The following is a 15,096-nucleotide window of genomic DNA, read 5'->3' as shown; positions in this document are numbered from 1 at the left end:
AGTTGGTGTTTGGAGCAAATTCTTTCCTACCTAAATTGTTCTTAATCTTTCTATCTATGTTACTCCTGAAGGCCTACTAATCAGCTGTGTGCTCTGTGTGGTTATTAAGATTATAAAATGTAGCATACTAGTATATTGTGATAGGAATCTAATATTACAGTTGTTAAAACAGTGGGGACACAAGAGAATAAAACTAATTCTGAGAAGATACTTGTAACTATGTGACCTTGGTAAAGCACTTTCTCTCATGTCTCAGCTTGTTTAAAAATTTTTTAGTCATGTAAAATGCTGGCATTGGATTAAATCCCTACTTTCCTTCTTAAGCTTCTGATTTATAGTACTGTTTCTCCTGTTTGAAATGCTCTCCTTACATAGCTGGTCCCACTTTAATGATACCATGCATGCTTGGACACCTGTAGAATGGACCAGTGTAAAATGGATCATCTGTTTTTAACCCACTCAGGGTTGTCAGTGGAAACCACAGTATAAGGGGTAAAGTCATCCGGAAGTGAAGTTTGCAATATTATGTGCAATATTAATATGGAGGCAGTGCTGAATGACAAAATGACTTGATGAAAAGAGGGGAAATCCTGAACTCCTGTGGTGCTTAATATTAATAGGCATTTTACTAACGTCTTACTGAACTGAACTTTCTTTAGGAAACATATTGCAGACAGAAGCTGCTAGGAATTTTTATCTTTAACTTTAATCTTCACTCCGTTTATAAAAAGCTAATGCTTAAAGGGCTATTTGTTGAGTGTCACCACTATCAAGCACCCACCATTTTGAAGGTACTCTTCTGGGCATTGAGTAAATACTTGCCAATGTTCTAAATGCCAGGGCCTCTTAAGAACTTAAGAAGAATGTTGTGTAGGCAGGGATGGGGGAGGGCAACTTGCTGAGCAGCAAGTTTTGGAGGTCTGGGCTGAGTGTCTTAAAAAATGTACCACATCACTACTGCTTTAACTGTTACTGTGCTGGTGGCTGCATCTTCCTCAAGCTGCCTTGAAATATTCTAACATGTTGACACTTTGGAGGAGAGTGAGAATTCTCTTTTCCTTTGGGTTTCGATCAGTGTTTGAAAAGGGAATCATTGAAATATAGGTCTGAGAGGGCATGACAAGGCAAGCCATCACCTCACAATGAGGGCTCAGCAAGCTGTTTTCCATTCAGAGCTGTCTCTCCTCTCTGTCAGCTCTTTTGAAGCACCCATAAAACAAAATAGGCTCATTAACTATGAAGGGGTAAGTGAAGTTGGCAGTTACACCTATTCAAATAGGTTTTCCTTTTTAGATGTTTGCCCTCCAGAAAAAAGAACAGTCAGAAGATGAATGCCTCCATATCAGTGGCTGCTCATGGCCTCCCTTTTGGGGTGAGTGTTGTCAGTCAGTGTCTGGAGGATGTGGGCATTTTGCTCCAGATCTAATTCTAAACTGGTCCATTAGGTTAATGTCTTGGTGAAAAGGCAGGATGGCCTTGTCACCATCATTTCATTCAATAAGTTTGCATATAAGGATAAAGACTGAGTGTCTGGTGTTCCTTTTTTAAACAGTCAAGGGCAATTCTTCATGACTCTTCTCACGAGGACACAGACTTGTCTTAGTTGTGCCATCTTGCTGAGAAGGACAAGCAATAGTTCTGGTCTGTGGACCAACTCTTCCCATCCATGGATTCTCTTCTTTCATGGAGCTTTCACTGCAAATTTGGCTCCTTTTCTGAACCTACAGCATCCACATTTTAATGAGCTGAGAGAGATGCCAAGATACATAAGAGATGGTTTTAACCCTCGAAATCTTAGTCAGTAAATGAGGTAACATGTGACGATGTTCAATAAATCACCATGCAAATGTGAGGCAATTTGAGACGATCCTTGAAAGAAAGATGGGAAATGTTTCTATGGTTTCTGGTTGTGGAATAGTTTGAGCAAAACCACAGATGTGTTTATAATCAGTGGACAATCTTTTTGGTCCTTATTTTATTTGGCCTGAGCAATATTTAACACTGTTGACCCTTTGCTTTATCTTGAAGGGTTCTCTTGGCTTCATGACACCACACTCCACTGGTTTTCTCCCTGCTTTTCTGACAGCTCTTTTCAACCTCACCCCCAGGTTTCTATGACCATATGTATGCTGATGATGCCTCACCTGTGCCTCTAGCCAGGCTGCTCTCTTGAAGGTCAAACCTATATACCTCTCTTCTGTTGACACCCGCATATCCAACTCTTACTTAAATACCTTGAGTCCAGCATGACCAAAACTGAACTCCTTTTCTTTCTCCCCAGTTATGCATCTTCCTCAGTGTTGCCTATCTCAATGAATAATGTACGTCTAGTTATTCAAGTTGGAAACATGGTTTAATCTTTGACTCCTCCCTTCCCAACACCCTCCATATGATAAATCATCATGCCCTTTATATTATAGTTTCTTAATATCTCCTAAATCTGTCCAGGTCTCTCTGTCTCCATTGTTACCTCCTTGGGTCAGCTTTCCATCATCTTTTGCTTGGATGACTATAGTAGCCGTCTGCCTTCAAGCTTTCCTCCAGCTAATTCTTTCTCTACATTGCAGGCAGAGGAGTCTTTCTAAAGTACAAATGCCATCATGCTTTTTCTTACCTTAAAGCCTCCTAATAGCTCCCCTTTGCCCTAAGGCAAAGTGTCTACATCCTTAAGTAAGGCTGCTTGCGTTTCTTGTTCTGGCCCTGCTGGCCTTTCTTGCCTCATCTCTTGCCACCACCACTCAGGCTCCCTGAGCGTCAGCCATTTTGAAGTGCTCTTGCAGTTTACAGACTCCCGAGGTGAGTTTTCCCATCTCCAGGACTTTGTGCACACAGTTCCCAGCTAGCACGCTCTTCTCCCTTGCTCTGCCTCTGGACTCAGCTGGGAAATCACTGTTCATACTGTATTCTAATGGCTTGTTTACTTGTCTATATCCCTTTAGGTTGGTCAATACCTCTTATAGAGCCTGGAACATTTCAGATATTCAGTAGATACTTTGTAGATGAATGAGTTAGTGATAACACATGGAGTGTCTTTAAGGATGGCAGATTCCCCCAGTCTGACTGGAATGTAGGCTATATGAAGGACAGGAGTGAAAGATATGAAAGGTGTTTTGGTGTCTTAGGTTGGGTTCCCTGAACACAAATTCTGAGATAAAGATTTCAGTGCAGAAAGTTTATTGGGGAATGCTCTTGGGGCCAACTCCTAAATTAAACTTTACTAGGCCATGGGATTCCATTTAAGGTATTTACACAGAGAAGTCATGTGACCCGGAGCTGTACTTAGGAAGATTAATCTGGCTGAGGTGTCTAGATTGGATTAAAGGTGGAGAAATTGGAGACAGAGAGGACAGTGGGAAACTTTTTAAATGGTCCAGGTGAGGAAATAAAGGCCTGAGCAAGGGTGTTGGCAGTGGAAATGGAAAAGGCAGGTGGTTATTTGCAAGAGATATAACAATGCTGGAATCCACAGGCCCTGGTGACTGATTAAATATAGGATGTATGGAAGAAGAAGGAGACTCAAAAGTCTGTTCAAGGTTTTGAGCCTGGCTGAGATGTAAGAATGATGATACAAGTGATGGAAATTTAAGAAGAATATAGTCTTGGTAGTAGATATGTTGAATTTGCAGTAAGGCAGCCACTCAAGGAGAAGTGGCCTATAGGCGGCTGGGCAAGGAGAGATAGGGAGGAGATAATGACATTCTAAGTAGGGGTTGATGGTTTGAGATGGAGCATCGAGGTAGGAATACACATCACATGTCCAGGGGACCATGAGAAGATCAATTTGGCTAGAAGAGAGAATTCATTGAAGGAAATATTGGCTTAAAAAGTTGGAAAATTTTTTGTGGAGGGACTTGAATAACAGGCCAAATAACAGAGGGGTTAGAAGAGTTCAGGAGATTTCTTATAAAATTGCCTTGTTTTCTGAAGTTTGATCCTATCTCCCATATGAATGTGGGTCTCCATAAATCCAAAGAACTAGAACTCTTCGCTTGAAAGACACTCTGTTTTTTACACTGAAGTGGCTCTGAAGCCTGTTGGTCATTGACATTCTTTTTTGTGGAGATTATATGAAGACACATTAAAGGAAAGTCCAGTTTGCATGCATTTCTGAGATTTTTATATTCAGTCTTTGCTTAGCTTTCATGAGGCATGAAAGATCTGTGGCCTAATTGGTCAGCAGGTTTACTGGCTCACCCTGTAAAGTAAATATTGTGTAGCTGCAAGTGGAAAGTCAGTATGTATAATCTAGCTGCCTAGTCACGCCTGCCCAAATGCTGTTGAAAACTTTGACCAAGGGCTATAAAACTGTCAAGAGCTAGGGCCCAAGCTTGCTTCCACACCAAATAGCTCGTTACTGAAGCTATTGGGAAGATAACAGGGCATGTATTTGACTTGCTGGGATTCCTTCTTTGCTACAGAAGCATCTGGCAGAGCTAAATAGCTTTGTGTTACATAATTTTTCATTTCTTGTTTTTTATTTATCATATAGTTCGATTTATTTGACATCAAAACTTACTCTGCCCTCCTTTAAGCACACTCATAGAATGTAAAGTGTATCTTGATATCAGTGCAGTGACTTGAAAATGGAATCTTCAGATTGGCCCTCAGACCAGTAAAAAAAAAAAACCAAACAAAACCAACATTTCTTTGGTGTTGTTGAGCAGATGTTTGATTTTTACCCCCCTCCAAGGTGATCATGGGCTGCTATGAGACTTCCCCACTGCCATTTAATGACATTCGCAACATCACTTATTTTCTATTTTCTTTGCATAATTGAATCACAGAATATTTAAAACATCTCTTGAGAAAAGGATGAGAATTGCTGCTGAAGGGATTAACCTTTTTTTTTTTTTTGAACAGGAGGAAGTAAATGATATGTACTGAAAGCCCCATGGTTACTTTTGGAATGGTCTACTAGATTTGACCAGTGCTGGAGAGTATTCAGTGGATGATTTGCAGTTACATCTGCTAAGGTAAAGTGGCCTGGGTGTGTTTATAGCTTTCTGCACAGCTAATTGCATGAGCTTTCACTCAACAGACGAAAACATGTCAAATCTTGATAAATTAAAAAAAAAAAACAACCTAAGCGTGTTATTAAGCTGCAACTGATATTCAACAGCTCTACATAAATCTCTAAGAAGCAAACGAAGGAGTATTTACTCTTTTATTCATTGTTCAACTTTGCCCAATCGATTTTATGCTTCAGTCCACAGAAATGTTTACTGCACTATAAAGGTTTTTTTATACTTATATTTTATATTTAACAGTGTCATTCAGATGTTTGGTCTAAAGAGGGTACGTTTCAGTGATCCAAAGAATCACATAAGGGCTGTATGTTGTGTTTCCAATTAGAAATCTTAATTGTTTAATGCCTTACTTATTCCATTTAGATCCTTCCTGAATCCAGGCTAATTTTCATGGCTGCCTTAGCTATCCCTAGCATAAACTTTCCATTTACTCCCTATTTACCTCAGCTAGAGATGAAGAAGAGTCATCTTCAGACCTTATGTTGTAATGTTAGGAATGCTGAGAAGACCTCCTTATTTTCCAAATTAACTCTCATAAGTCGTTTTTTTTTATTAGTAATATTCCTTTAACAGGCACCAAAGCCCTTAATGTAATTTACTCACCCATGGTGTCTATTAGCCTCATCCCTGGTAGACAGGATTTGTGGTTTACTGACATGTTTTTAAAAAGAAGCACAGAAAATATCCATGGCCACATAAAATTAGCCACTGACCAGTAATGAGGTGGTTAAGACTATGAGCTTTGGTGTCAAACTGACTTGGGTCATAGACCTGGCTCCACCACTTTCTCCCTGTGTGACTTGGGCAGTTTCTTCTCCAAGACTCAGTCTCTTCATCTTTCAAATGGGATAGAAATGCCCCTGTCATAAAATGAGATAGTATCTGTAAAGCATCTAAAGCATTTAGCATGGTGTGAGGCCACAGTCTATGGCATACAATAGGTGCTCAGGAAATGTTATTGTCATTACTATTTAAATATCTAGGCATTAAAAAATGCCTTTCTTGGAAAAGGGTAACACAGATATGGTAACACTAAGCTATGGTGTTTGTTTGTTAAGATGTTTGTAAACATGCCTTAGATTTTCACCTGAGGCCCTGGGCTAAATTCCATCCTAGGAGATTAATGTGAACTCCCGGCACCTGAATCCTTGCTCCCGACCCTCACTTCTGAATAAACACTTCTGAATAAAAACTGCTCCTGCAGCTTTTGCCTTTTGCATCTACTTGTTTGACATCTGGACCTCTTGCTCTGCTGTTGTGTAGCCCAGGGGTCCACAATCCCCAGGCTGTGGACCAGTACCGAGCCACGGCTTGTTAGGAACGGGGCCGCACAGCAGGAGGTGAGCGGCGGATGAGCTGAGCCAGTGGCTTCATCTGCCCCTCCTCATCGCTTGTGCTACCGCCTGAGCCATCCCCAGCCCCCCACCGGCCTGTGGCAAAACTGGTCCCTGGTGCCAAAAAGGTTGGGGACTGCTGGTGTAGCCAAAGGCCGGCCTTTTCCCCCTGATTCTCTCTTACCAGGACGTTTGGCTTTGTTATGCCTCCTCATCTACCAAAGTCTGATTCTCTGGTCTGAGTTCTTTTTGGCTTTGCCTTACCAGGTCAGCACTGATGGACCCATCCCATAGGCTGCATGTAGGTCACCAAGATGTTGAAGCCCCCAATTAATGGGACTGGTGGGCTCTTACTACTATTGAACAAGCACTCATATGGAAGATTCTTGTAACCCCCTCACAAATTTTAGACTGAACCTTCAGCTTTAATGTCCATTTTTGCTTAGGAAGCTTTAATATGGCTTGGCTATGATTACCTATCATATTTCCAAGATTCCTATGGCTTTTTTGAGTTTGCTTTTAATTTTTTTTAATTGTAAAAAAATTAAATTGCAGATATAGGAAGGTACAGAGAGGAGAATACAGTGTTCTTTTAATCCTATCCCAGAAATAACTATAGTTAATATTTGGTGTCCCTCTTCTTTCCATACATATATTTATGTAATTGAGATAGTACCTCTTACATTGTCCACTTAATACTATATCACAAATATTCCCCATTCCATAAAAATCTCTTTATTAACACTTTAATCACTGCATAATGCCCCACTGTATAGATGTGCCATAGTTTAAACTTAGCCATTCCCCCATTATTATACATTTAAACTGTTTTCATTTGTTTGATTATTAGAAATGACACTAAAATAATCATATTTGTACATAAACATTTTTCTTATAAATTTAAAACCCATTACTGATACCCTTTTTTTTAATAAAAGAATAGTTTTCTTTCTGCCATCCTTGGACAAGGAGTAAACAACTAGACTGAGACAACTGTAGACATTTAAATATCCATTGAATGAATAAATAGGTATTGAAAAGGTGATTTGCCCTCATTAAAAATGAATACATACAAGTGTGGAACTAAGTAAAGTGTTCTACTTACCCTTGAACACAAGAAGTATGTTAAAGAGAAGGGATATAGAGAAAAATAAGTGAAACTAAAAAATAATCAAGGAGCTAGAAAACTGTTCTCTGCTCCAGTGGAACACTTCCATTGCCATACTAAAGAATATACAGTTGACCTTTGAACCACATGGGTTTGAACTGCATGGGTCTATTTATATGCAAATTTTTTTAGTAGTAAATAAAATAGTACTACACAATCCGCAGTTGCTTGAATCAATAGATGTGGAACCTAAGATATGGAGTATAAGGTGGGCTGGATGGATTTTTGAGTGGGCAGAGGGTTGGTACCCCTAACCCCTGCATTGTTCAGTGATCAACCGTACTCACTTTCTAGCTTCTCCATTGATGCAGAGACTGCTAGCTAGTAACCAAACTCCTTTGCTCTTCTTTTTGAATACACAGCTAGACTCTATTTCCCAGCCTTCCTCACAAGTGTGGCCAAAGGGATATAGCAGAGCGATGTAAGCCACTTCCAGTCCTGCCCCATAAAATGTTCTCACTTTCAACCTGCCATTGATCCACCTCTTGATGTAGATGAGCACAGGGACCTTGGAAGCCATCAGTTGCAGGGAGTAGAGGTCCCAAATAGAAGAAACTCGGTTCCTGAATCTCTGCTTGGAAACAATTGTCTGCCTATTGGGTTACCAGAAACTTAGGCTCATTCCTGACATGTCCTTCTCCCTTATTATCCGTATGCAACCCGTCATTAAGTCCTTTGTCTCCTATGTATATTGAATCTGTTCATTTCTCTTCGTGCTCTCCACCAATACTTTTGTCCAAGTTAGCATATCATCTTTTCCTGGGCTGCTTGCATAGTCTTCTAACCTGCATCCATTCTGACCCCCTTCCAGTCTATCTCAAGGTAAAAGGGTGTTTTACCAAAGTGCAAATATGATGACATTATTTACCTGCTTAAAATATTTAAATAGTTTTCAATTTCTCTAAGAATAAAGACAAATTCTTCAGTGGTACCCTGTCTAGCTTTATCTCCTATCAGGCCACCTCTTACATTTTCAGCTTCACTTACACTGGCATTCCAGTCCCTTGTATTCCATCCCACAAAATACTTCTTCCCTCCGAAGGGCCTTTGTGTATGTAGATCCTTTTCGGAACGCTCTTCCCTCCCTTTTTTTTTTTTTTCTTGCGGTACGCGGGCCTCTCACTGTTGCGGCCTCTCCCTTGCGGAGCACAGGCCCCGGACGCGCAGGCTCAGCGGCCATGGCTCACGGGCCCAGCCGCTCCGCGGCATGTGGGATCCCCCCGGACCGGGGCACGAACCTGTGTCCCCTGCATCGGCAGGCGGACTCTCAACCACCGCGCCACCAGGGAAGCCCTTCCCTCCCTTTTTATTCAGTTACCTCCTACTCATCTTCAAGAGCGCATCTCTAGAGACATTTTTCAAGGGATGCCATGGTAGGTCATTTGATTTCCTCCTATTATAGGCTCTTGGAGCACCACCTGCCTTTTTGGTAGCTTCTGTCATAATTGCAATTTTACATTTGTTTGTGGGATTATTTAATTAATTTGTTTCCCCCAATAAACTAAGTTCATTAAATGCAGGAAGGGTGTTTAAACAGCCATCATATCCATGCTTGTGGAAAGAATAAAACAAGGAGAGAAGTAAAGAAAGAAAGAAAGTTTGGGGAAATGAAAAAACTGATGGATGGAGTGAGATTTGTTACCACATTGTTTAGTATTAGGAGTCAGGATCTTGTTAAGTTAGGAACTACAAGATTTATGAGGTTTCTTGACATGTCCCTTGTTGTGTTTTACTTCCTTATCTTTGTGTGTAAATTCCCCTCTGCTGGAATACCCTTTTTTTTACTGGGACAAACCCTATTCCACCTTTAAGATCAGCCCAGCCTTCTCTGATATCTCCCAGGCAGGGTTAAATGCTCTCAGCTGTGCTCCCCTTAGAACATATTAAGGCTCTAGAGACAGATGGGTCTTGTTTCCAGTCATGGTCCTGCCCCTGCTTGATATTTGACCCTAAGCAAGTCATTGAATCTGCTTCTTCACCAGTAAAATGGAGCTAAAAATTCCTTCTTCATTGGATGAATATGAGGAATGAGATAATGGACTGAAAGCACCTCAATAAATATAGGTGCTCAATAAATAGTGACTACTTAAAACAAATTGAACCCAAATTTATTGTGTTTAATTTTCTAATCATATTATAAGTTCTTTGAGGCCAGGGGTTATGTCATATTTACCTTTGCTCCCTTAGTACTTAGCACAGTGCCCTGTGCATAGTGGATTCCCAGTGAATGTTTAATGGCTAATCACCAGATTAGGAAATAAAGGCAGATAATTGCTGCTAAGAGACAAACAGGGGGAACAGAATGTTGAATCACTACAAGAACACATCTAATAGAGGCCAGAGGTTGAAATATACTTTTGAACTTTTGAGCTTGAGTCAGAAATTAGCAACTCTTAAATACACAATTGTTATTAACAAGATTAATTGATGCCTGTACATTGTGGTGTTAAGTTTGAAATAAAGGGTCATCTCCTATACCTTTTTTCCCTGCCTATTCAAATATTCCAAGGCCCAGATTAAATGTCCTTGTCTAATTTCACAAAAGCCCCATATATGCAAGGCACAGGGTGACTTCATGCAATTAGGGATGTATCCAGGTTTTGAGCAAAACTTATATATATTTAGAAGCTCACTTTAAGGGAAAGAATACAAAATTATAAATGCAAAATTAGACACAAAAGTGAATTCTTATTTAGAATAGCAAAAGAAATCACAAATAAATCACAAATTTTAAAAGCTGACAGCAAATATCACAGTCTGGGAAAATAATATTTTTTATTAATTAGCTGCCAGGAACTCCTTTGTAATAATTTTTCCCCTACATTTTTTTGGAAGCATGCTGTTTGATTGCCTATGGCAATAATTTTGTAACATCATTTCTTTTTTATTAATTTTTATTTTATATTAGAGTATAGTTGATTAACAATGTTGTGTTAGTTTCAGGTGAATGGCAAAGTGATTCAGTTATACGTATACATGTATTTATTCTTTTTCAAGTTCTTTTCCCATTTAGGTTATTATAGAGTATTGAGCAGAGTTCCCTGTGCTATACAGTAGGTCCTTTCTTACAGAGACAATAGAAAGATAACTCTATCTTCTAGAATGGTTGAGAAAAAATGTTAAATTGACAGTTTACAGAAAGGCTTCTTTGGTTTCACAAGCCATTTTGGCAATGATATACAAATTTTTAGAATTGTTGTCAAATTTGGGAAACCTCTATCAAGTTTTTATCACATAAGATATTAGAACTCTAAATCACTCTAAGTTTTCTCGTGCAGGGACTAATGCTAAACACCCTTTGAAATGGCCACACTAACTAGTGAGTTGACAGTGCCCTTGTCGTGGTAGTAAAATTACAATTTTATGTTTTCTTTACTGGTGTTAGTGTTCATATCAAAGTAGCAGGACACTTAAATTCCTTCCCAGTGTGTTCACATGATTCATTCCTTTTCGTTAATTTGATCAACACAAGAGTCTATTCATTACTTCTATTTGAAATGTATTTCTTCGTCTCAATTAATTACAGTTTTTGGTATTATCTGAAACAGAGTTTTGGGGGTTATAATTCACTTCTCATTGTCAGAATAATTTCTAGTGAGTTCTTATAGAAATATATGAAAAATATTTTCATGGTATGGTGCATTTATAATTGCCTATGCTACATAATTAAATATATTCTTGAAAAGGCATTGAATAAAAACCAAATCCTCTGCTTTTCATTTTACACCTCTGGTGATTGGGAGAATATTCCATAGATTAGCTTCTGGCTCTGCATATTTCAAGACTTGCTTTTCTTCTACTACCTACTCTGGTGCTGGATACTGTAGGACACATTAAATTGTGATAGGACCCCTGGCCTTGAAACTCAGTGCATGCTGTCAGGTAAAATCAACACAGAAGGTGGTAGGAATATTTTTAGAAGCTATTCCTACACCAGACAGGAACTGGAATTAAACATACATAGAAGTGACTGTGAACTATATAGGTATATTCCACTAAGGCCAAATTAAATGTACCCTCCTAACTCAATTTCCTGGGCTGGATTCCCAAAAATCCTTGTGACCGTCCCAGTGCTACCTAACATGAGGAGAAGTGTGAAGGGTGGAACCTAAGAGGAAAGATCAATACTAACCCATCCAGCTAAAATGTATTACTTTTTCAAATTTTACAAAAATAATATGACACTGTGAACACATTGTAGGGTCCCTTCAGGGCCTTGGAAAGGACTGGTGCAAGGCAAGGGCCTTGAAGTTTTAGCTTCACTAGGTTCCTTGAAAATTCATCTTTGAAGGGCAACCAATTTTATATAATACTCTGTAGTTGGACTTGTGATGTGCTCTGGAATTAGATAGGCTCATGGTGTTAAGTATACAATACCACTTTATGTAATGTCTTATGTGTCTTTGCATCGAATGGACATGTTTGGTGCCTGATTTGCTAAGTGAGTGATACACAGAGGAGAACACTAGAGTTTTCTCTACAGAAAGGAAGAGAGGGGAAAAAAAAGGTAGAGCCAACAGAAAAAGGTTAAGGAAAGACTCATGAGGTATGAAGCCATCAGGCCAGTTACATGTGCTTCTGTTGTCAGACTCCAAGCAGTGTGGATATTGCTACCCACCAGACATCCCCTCAAGCAACAGAAGCTTACTGGGGGTTGCAGTAGGAGTTTCTAGCTCACTGACAAGCTCCCCTATCAAGCCTCTGTTTCTCTTCTCCTCTGCCTGAGGGCTTTCTCCAGTGCCAGGAAGCTCACCCACCTGCAGGTAGTTATAAGTGGGTGTGGCATTAGTGGCCCAGGAGCCGACCCTCACCACAGGGATGGGAGTTGCAGATAAACAGCCCAGTCTAGGCGGCTTCTGGTGGGATGCATTTGAGGTGAGTTCCACACTATTTCTCAGAGGATCCCCAAAGATACTAAGTGCTAGTTTGCCCACAGAAGTGACCCACTCATTAACTCACTCATTGATTGGCATCTCTCCCTTCCCTGACTCACTTTCCCTAGTTTCTCACCTGTGCTTCCTAAGTTAACCTGTCAAACTACCAACACTAAGTTCTGTTACAGGGTCTTCTTTGGAGGCAACAGAAACCAGGACACCTGGTTTAAGTCATGTGCAAGTAATTTACCACTTAAAGAAACAATCTAAATATTAAGATACAAAAAGATAGAATACAGTTTTAAAGGAAATAAATAAACAGTTTGGAGCTATGCAACAAAATTATTTATTCGTGTTATATGCATCTGTTTAAAAAGAGTGCTGAGATTTGGATGAAACTAATTTATCTTTCTATGGGAAGATAAAAAAGAACTGAATTATTGCATTCAGGTCTTTAAAATTCTCTTGCGTTTATATTCCAACTCTGGCTTATTAAAGGGGTCTGTGCTCCGTTAACATACACATGCGCTTACAATATAAACAGCTTAACTAGACATCTGTGTTGACTACATATAAATGGCAGTTAACTTTTTGCCTTGTTTCTGTTCAACGATCTTGATATTTCAGTCTGCTGGCCAGATGAAACAAGATTGGTTTTTTGGTACCAGATGTGTCACAGTTTGTGCTTGCCTTTTGCAGGTGCTCCCCCCAGCTGGGAAGATGGAAACTTGCCATCTTTCTGAGATGATGATTCAGGATAGAAATATAAATGTGTTAAAAATAATTCGACATATTAATGGAAGGCTTTGTCCCTTGTGGGCTTCTTATGCGTAACATATGAGCAGACCAGCAGCTGTTCTATATTTTAAAAGAAGAGTTAGAAAGTTAGAAGCATATATGGCTATTCAAAACATAAGCAACTGCTTGCATTGTGGAAACAAGGTTCAACAATAAACTTGTATTTGTGAAGCTTCCTCCCAAATAATAATCCCATTGGGTTGTGTTCAGGTGGTCGTAGGGTATTGAACAATCTTTCTATTTCCATCATTTAGATTCACTAAAACACCTTCCTTGTAGAGGCAGAGTGGTAGAGATGACTACAATTTTTTAGATAAAAATGGGGATTGGTTTGTAGGTGATTTCCACCCTCCAATATTTATATATTTTTAATCACAATAAAAAACCCTAATTTGGGGGGGGAGGTCATTTTAACTTAAACATTTTGAAAGAACCAAAAGCCCCATTGAGGGCTGAGTTGTTAATAAAATGTGGTATCTCTTATCTTATTTCAAGCCTCTAAAGCAAGAATCCTTTAGGAGATGAGGTAATGATATTCATTGTTTGCTCCTTCAGTAATCACCTAATGCATATTAACCAATGTCAAGAATGGCAGTAATCTTTCATTAACCCCTTACCTTTCACTGATCTTATGGAAGGAAGGACTCTTTAAGCCTTTTGGTCTAACTTTTGAACAAGGATAATGCTAGCCCCATTGCATCTTTACTGTTGCTCTCAAAGCTCCCCCATAGAGAGATCTCTGTTTGTATCTTTAGGAATAGGCTTTTTTTTCTTTTAGAAATTGCTATCCTCTCAAGTATCGTAAGGTCTACATGATCGGTCCTTGAATTTCAGTTTCTAGAGTTCAGGAGTATTTTGTGTAACACAATTATTTCCACCTCTCTGGAGTTTTTAAAGAGAACAAATGAGCTAAAGTTTAACAGAGTAAATCAGAATCAAGTTGATATCTGTGCTTTTTCAATCCGACTGCAGTTAACAGCAGTGGTGACAACTAGTCATGGCAACGAGCAAAGCTGGTCCACAATTTGGGGTGGGCGCTGCAGGAAGAAGCCTTGGAAGGAAGGGGATTGCTTGTTGTTGCTGAAATTTGGAGCATGGCCAATGAAAAGAGCCCTAATCTAAGTCATAAGACCTTCATTCAAGGCACAGGGATCTTGCTCAACAAACTGTGACCTTGAGCAAGTCTTAATAACATGGTTTGACCAGGTGGCATCTAAGTTTAGAATCCTATTATTATTAAAAGGAAGCGTATGTAATGGTTGATTTTAAGTTTAGAGGGGATGGAGATTGCAAGCTGTCAAAAAAAAAAGCTATTTATCAGGGAAATTTGGCAGCTGAAGTGAAGGTATTCTCCTTTCTGAGAAGTCTTAAAAACCAAGAGGTCTTTCCTAACTGCTGTCAGAAAACAACACTGTCCAGTCAGAGAGCATGAAGTTTGAGAATCCAGGTATGGGCACTGGAATGGTGAAGTGATGGAAATGACTAGTTCAGTCCTCATTATTGAGGCTTACTGAGTAGGAACATGTGAATTTCCTGGAAGCATGTTTGGAAGTGGAGGAACCCATGGCTGGACTTTTTTTTGCTAGTGAAACAATGTAAAATGACTTTCAGTTTAACATGAGAAATAATACTTCAGTTAGAATCAGTGGAAAGGAGTAAAACATGCATGATTTAACAGTGAATAGTAAAAATATTTATTTTGAATTGTAATTCAAAAAATTTATAGCTAAATTGGGTTATTTCTCATGTCCTTGTCCCCAATAGCGAACCCTCATTTTGAAGACCTGTTTTGGGGTAGGAACTATAGTTTTCTTTTTCACCAATGCCCAGTGCTTCCCAACAGCCACTACATACAAAAATACTCAAATGCTTTAAAAAGTTTGGCAAATAGAGTC

The 15,096-nt window shown here is 39.4% G+C and overlaps 1 long non-coding RNA gene across 4 annotated transcripts in view; it reads left to right on the top strand.

The window, feature by feature from the left end:
• Nucleotides 1–15,096, top strand: part of LOC132434894 (uncharacterized) — a 427,467-nt gene that overhangs the window by 140,201 nt on the left and 272,170 nt on the right. For all 4 annotated transcript variants that reach the window (XR_011246683.1, XR_009521451.2, XR_009521450.2 and 1 more), the window contains exon 3: nt 4,861–4,973. This is a non-coding gene — a long non-coding RNA (uncharacterized lncRNA). The remainder of the gene's footprint in view (nt 1–4,860; nt 4,974–15,096) is intronic.

The sequence above is a fragment of the Delphinus delphis genome, chromosome 12 (assembly GCF_949987515.2).
Source record: "Delphinus delphis chromosome 12, mDelDel1.2, whole genome shotgun sequence".
In the NCBI taxonomy this organism is placed as follows: domain Eukaryota; kingdom Metazoa; phylum Chordata; class Mammalia; order Artiodactyla; family Delphinidae; genus Delphinus; species Delphinus delphis.
This window is presented reverse-complemented; position numbering and strand designations above follow the sequence as displayed.